The sequence below is a fragment of the Cinclus cinclus genome, chromosome 1 (genome assembly GCF_963662255.1).
Source record: "Cinclus cinclus chromosome 1, bCinCin1.1, whole genome shotgun sequence".
Taxonomy (NCBI): Eukaryota; Metazoa; Chordata; class Aves; order Passeriformes; family Cinclidae; genus Cinclus; species Cinclus cinclus.
In genome coordinates this window covers 59,109,874-59,116,710 of record NC_085046.1, presented here as the reverse complement: position 1 = coordinate 59,116,710, position 6,837 = coordinate 59,109,874, and positions in this window count along the sequence as shown.

Below are 6,837 nucleotides of genomic sequence, written 5' to 3'. Positions count from 1 at the left end.
AAGTGTATCACAGAAGTGATCTTTGCAAAAGCATCATGGCAGAATCATTCCACAGAAGTATGCTGTTTGCATTCAAGGCAGAGACTCAGTCCCTAAAGCTCTCTGGAGTCTGGCCACATGTAAATGGGGCAGCACTTCTGGCTGGGTTTGGATGCATGCAGAGCAGTCTTTGCCTCAGTGCAGGGATTGCTGCTTGAGTTTGTTTTTGCTGTTTAGCAATATTAAAGATAAACTCCATGGCACTCTCAAGAGGAGGAACTGCTTTTTGTTTTCACAGCTCATTTCCATACTTAGTTTGCTGCTGTAAATAGATAGTTACAAATGCAACTGATATTTCCTCTCTAAAGTATGGTGTGTGTATCCAATGGTAGAATTGGTTTTGGTGGCCAGGACCTGTGACACAAATCCTGACTGATTCATTTTCTGCAATTACTAAGTGGGCAATAGGTCTGCAGGAAAAAAAATAATTAAAAAAAAATTGAAAAACAAGCCATAAAAGCCAACACCAAACATACCCAACTAATTGCTTCAGGAAGCTGGTTTTACACAGACTTGGTCTTTTCCAGTAAACACATCAAGTTATCTGGATTACTGTGAACAGCAGCCCATGAGGGAAGGAAAATGCGGGCCTTTCCGTGGTGCTTCCATGACGTGGGCACATGTTTCCCAGTCCTGGCAATTTTAGGGAAACTCAGAAGCAGTGATAGCCCTGTTGATGGCATTTTGTCTATCTCTCTGTAAATCAGGTGGTGGCAGTTGCTCTAGGGAGATGGAGTGGAAATAAAAGGGATGTTGTGTAGTCCACTGTTGATGACCTTTGCCAGGTTCAGTCATTTCCTGTCCATCTGCCAAAAATCACATGGACATAATTGGAGTGTGGGAAACTGTATTGCTTTATGATCTTCAGGGGAAGGGGAAAAGAGAGAAAGTAGACTCGTGAATAAAGAAAACAACATTTTATTAGTGGAGATGCAGTCTGACTGGCTGATGCTGAGATAGCAGACCTTGTTTTTTGTCTCCTCTGACTCTTTTCAGGAGAGTTTTTTTAATTTGTTTGTCCCTCTCATCTATTTGTGTGGATAGAAGAGTGTGAATAGGAGTAGACTCCACATTTGTTGGTCACCACAATAGGAGGGTATGTATTTAAACATGTTACCAGCTCCAGGGAATGGGCAAGCATGCAGCAGTTTCCTCTCGTCTTTTTTTTTTTTTTTTTTTTTCCTAATATCAACCCACAGTGGAAAAAATCAGCATGTGAAGTTGTATTCTATCTAGGCATTGCAGCTGCACATCCCCAAGTTCAGTGACTGGCAGCTTTCTGCTACCAGTACCTGCCATGGCTAACATACTTTCCAAGCACCTCTTTTTGTGGGAGAAGTAGATTATTCTAGAGTCTCCTGTGGTCTTTCTGACTTTACATTTCTGAGGCAGTTCTAGAGCAAATTAAATGTTTGATCTGTAACCAGTTTGAAATGCTAAGTATGTTTGATGCAGTCAAGGATCCAGGATGCACTGGTTTTGTGATGCTTGGTTTTACGTGGTATTTAGCATGTTAATAACCTTGGTTAATCCTGCTGGGTTTGCACTGTGGTCAACCTGTACAAGCCACCTGGTGATGTCACACTTACTGTTCAGAGTTGTACTGAAGCTGTCAAGGAACAAGTGCGAGTTTGGGGGGTTGTGGACTGAGGACAACTGCCTGCAGCAGTGAGATGCTAATCAGTTCCTTTTCTTGTCTTCTTTCTTTGCAGTAAATGAAATTATAAGGAATGACCTTTCCAGTACCAATGTCCACTCCTAGCTTTCAGTATGGGCCTGGTATGAAATACACACTTTTGACTTGGCTGTCACGTCACCTCGAGTCGGGAGATGCCGAATGAACTGAAGACGTTGCCTGGTACCACTCTGATCTTCCACCTTAATGAATGTCAGGAACTGAAGATTTACCTCTTGCTTACAAAGAAGTAGCTCCTCAACTTCAACTGATGAAACAGCTTTTTTTAAAGAAAATCATCTCAAAAGATAGAAGAGGGAGTATGCTCCAAGACGGCACATTTCATGGGACAAAACTAGGAAACTCAGCAAAATCTGAGCGCTTCTTCCCATTGCTGATCCTTTTGGCATGGCACCGCTGGATTACAGCCCTGCAAGTGCCTTATTTTACCAAGCTGTGGCATCAGGGCATTTTTAATAAGCTTTGAATTCTCTACCATTAAAAGTGTTGGTAGGTGCAGCAACTCTAGAGCTTGAATTCTGCAGCGTGATACTGGAAAAAAGCATAGGACTCTGCAGCAGAGTAGGGAGAGCAATCCCAACTCCAGTAAGACACGTGTATGAATTCCAGAATTTCCTCAGCTTTTCTTCTGCTGTAATGTACAGCCTATTGCCTTATTCTCAGTGCATTTCAAAAGCCTCTTGATTCGTCATCATCTCAGCTTTCTTTTGCATTTTGCCTTTATTATGTGCTAATGAATCATAGGGTTGGTAGTACTAGCATGGTAAGATTTTGATTTTGATCCGGCTTCTGTCATAGCACAAGTGAGTTGAATAGCACAAACTAAAAAAGGTTGATGGACAAAAAATGAAATCTATCTTTCACATGATAGATGAATGTGTATGCATGTACATACATACTAGTATATATGCATATATTTATATATGACAAATTATATAGATGACTGCCTAGTAAGGGCACTGAACTTAGCAATAATTTCAATTTCTGAGAATGCATTTCAAATCCACAGCAAATATTTCAGCTACTTCCTTTGAGGGTTTGTTGCACCTAAAGCAGGTATGCATTTTCTTTCCTCGCGCAGTTAAGCAAGCACTTTAGATAGGCAAGAAGGATGCATACAAGTTATACATGTTATTTACCAAATGTCAGAATATGAGTTATAGTAATTGTAAATACCATTATGGAAGAGTGTAAAATATTTGTTCAGTTATAATGTTATTATTCCGCAGAAGCCTTATAACTCTCTGCTACATGTATGGAAAAGGATGTTACCAAAAACCCACCTCGGTTTCACATGCGGCGCTGTATAGTGTGTTTTCAGATTAGCTAATGTTCCTAGAGCTACAGGTAGGCATGTAGTGTAGCCTTCAACATTGTATTTTTTACAATCAGCTGCTTATTATATAACTAGCAATGACCTATTACTTCACATAACCAAAAAATTAAAAAAAAATACAAAACTTAAATAAAATAGCATGACTAAATTAAAAATGTTTAACATTAATATTGTGCCTTAGGAATCTGTGCCCCCTCCTGGAAACACATCTGAACTACACCCCCGAGCTGGGGTGGCTCCTTAACCCCAATGCAATGAAGGCTGAACAGGTTTCACAAAAAGGTGAAATCCAACTAAGTGTTTTAAAACATTCTTCTGTATAATTATGTCTTACTTTCTTTAGGGAAAAAAAATGAAAGCCATATTTGTCACATTTGCACATTACTGTGAAGACATGAGAATATAATATGGCTCTATGTACATATTATGCTGTTACTGGTCCTTATAATCGTCTGTTATTCCTCACCTGTTTAATCCCAATTATTTACCCTGTATTTAGCATTGTAGACGTTGCATGAAACGTTTCTTATAGACTGCCATATGAAAAGTTAAAAAGCTTGACAGATGTCAGCTTGACTTGTAGCTAGAAAATAGAACTAATAAAGCAAAATGTTTTGCTGGAAGCTAGTCTTAGAGTGGTTCATTTTATGTTATCTTGAAAAATCTTCTTTTCTCATATAAAATAGCATTTTTACATTATATACATATGTGTCTCCATCTCTTCTATATGAAGCTGCTTGCATCCTGCTAATGTAACCATCTTAGTATGGAAGCAGTCTCTTGTCAACAGACTCCATTTCCCCACTGCATTTAAGGATATTGCTCCCAAGAGGAAATTATATATGATATAATCCTCAGATTTTATTCTCTCATTATTTCAGAAATGTCAATAAACTGCGCATGAAGGAGTCTCTGTTTATGCCAAAGCATTTTTCTATTCATATACTAAATATCTTGGGTGAGGCTTTAACCATGCAGGACAATGCACGCACACACATACACACACACACAGAGGCACATTTCAGCAGTAATTTTAGCAAAGTTTTCAAATGTATGGTTTGGCTATGTTGCAGCTCCTTCATTCTGATTTTTATTTTCTTCTTTAAGCTATTTTGGAAAAAAAAAAAAGACCCCAGCCTGTTACTTTTAAGCCTGGATAATGGAAGATTATGCATCTGTTGTATATGTATTCATAAAATAAAAATGAAAGCAGAAATATTTCCTGTATGAGACTGCTATCTTGTTTCTGTACATGTGTTATGGTAGTTGCTGTCAGTTTAGGAAGATGGTTTTCATCAACCTTTTTGAAAACAAAGCAAAACCAAAAAAGCCACAACACTCTGAACTTGGAGCGTAAGTATGTTCAAAAATAGGTATGTTCAAAAATACCTTTGCCAAGGATGATTCTGACTATTCAAAACACCCCTTTGGATGAATTTTAAGTGGTGAAACAAGCTACCTTATTGATTGTGCAACAAAGTACTTGGCATCTGTGTGCATTGCTTGGACAACAGCTTCTTTTGCCCTCTCTGGAACTATTCTTAAACTTGTGGGTTGCCAAGGGTAAGGCTTGGTACTGTGGCCTTCCATGCAGTAGATAGAAGAGATATTTTGTTAGGCTGGAGGCTCTGGTAGCCCTGAGAGAGAAGGGCTGGACATGGGTTGGCAGGAGGAGATCTCTGGCCACCAGCTGCTTATGATGTGTTTGATGGATCTCTCAGTATGATGTGTCCTGATCCCTGAACCTCCTCACTGGTCTGCCCCAGAAGAGAAGGGATGACAGGAGGGTGTCATCTTGTCATCTTAGTCAAAGCTGGGCTGAACACAGCTCTGGGCTTCTATCAGCTCATCAGGTGGTGCCTCTGTATCGGACACCTGATGGGCCATGAAATGCTGAAAAAAACTGACCTGCTTCAGTTTTTCAGGACCAAAGGTAAGTTGAAAAGTATGCAAGCATGCCTACCACAGTAGTCTGAGTTTACATAAGCACTTAAAAACCATTCAAAAATTCCTCAAGGAGAAGGCGACGCACATACGCGCTGAAGTCTTTGTTAAAAGACCTTGCTCTGCCTTGGGTTTCTCTTCCTGTAAGTATGAAGTGTCACTCCCTGCTCAGTCCTTCACACCTGGCTTCCCTGGGGCTGGTACCCAACCCCTGACCATTTAAAGAGAGGCAGATGCTCCGAGCTCATGAAAATCCAGAAAGGGCCCAGCTCTTCAGAGATTGATAGTCAAAGAACTCTTTCTCTGCTTCCAAGTCTGGAGGGTGGAAATAGTGATATTTATGCCTCATGGACAGCATGAGCTGTATGGTTGGTGAAGTTCCTGGAAAAAGGAAAATACTGAAAACTCAGGCACAAATTCTCCTGGAGACCATGACATTTTGTATCACAGCAAAATGTCACAAACTGAATTCACTCAAGCAAGGTACTTCGGTCATTGTGTTACCTGGCTTCCTGCGAGCTTCCTTTCCCTCCCATTTCCACACATCCTTCACTCAAAGCACAGCAGACCCAAGCACAGCTACATTAACCATATCTTGACCAGACTGCAGGCAAAAATAGTCCTCAGCAAACTCCTAACTGACTACTTTCATTCATAACCAAAGCAGAAGGTGAATCCCACACATCCATCTGGTACTGTTTGACTAAATAGCCTTGCTGGAGTCATGCCTTTGAGATTTTTCCTTTCCAGCTGAAAATGGCAAATTTCAAGGAGTTAAGTTTCTTGGACAGAGTTGTACTGCCTTGAAGCTAAGCTTTCCTTCACCATGTGTATAATTTTATTACATTCATCACTGTAAATCTATTGAATTTGTCTCAGTAAAAATAAAACAAAATCCCCCTCATCCAGTACATTACCAAGGAGTGTAAAGGTCAATGGCATAAAATCATTTTAGTTTCTGTAGCTCTTTTTCAAACATAGAGTCTAATTTTATGTCGTAAGCTGTGATTGGATTGTTCATCAAGCTAAATTGAGCTTCTTCTCCACTTTTGCACATACTTGCCCCGTATGGAAGTAAAGCTCTTGCTTCTTTTAATTTGCCCATACAACTTCCTCTTTCTCAACAAGTTATTTTTCTTCTTTGCTCTTCTTTCCAAAAAAATAAAAATGTTTTGATTCTCTTCAGGTGGCCAAATAATTTGTTCTGAGCAGATCAATTACAGATTCTCAAAATGTTGGCTTTAATTTCAGGTCATCCTTGAATCCAAAACTAGCTTTTTTTTGGCCAAAGAGACTGTCTTTTTCTACTGTGAAAACTTGTAGAGCTTTAACAATTCAAATGGTTGTGTTTTCAGGATTTAAGACAACTGGTAGTGTACTTGGAACTTGCCATCACCCATGGGCACACTAGAAGCTGTCACTTAGGCTGAAAAGTTGCTGACTGTAGTTCTTCCTTAGCTACTTTCAGGGACAGATAACCCACAAGCCACTCTTTGCAGATGTGGCAAATTCATTTTCAGTCATTTTAGGAAATCCCTTTTTTTCAGCTTGGGGAAAGTGTTTCCAAAGATGCCGTCAGCATCAGTTTCCAGCACCTCTTCTGAATTAGTTTTACACTCAGGTCCTGTACCCATCCTGTTTCCAGTACTGCTGATGGAGAGCTTTTGGGTCTCCAGAGTAACGCTGGCAGTGGGTACTGGTGGCAGAGCTGCAAAGCCTCCAAGAGCACGCCTGGTGTGGGGTCCCAAAACTCGGTGTGATGGTGTTCCCGTCCAGCCAGGGGACATTCCAGTAACACCAGCTTCATGGTACTAGGGGAGAG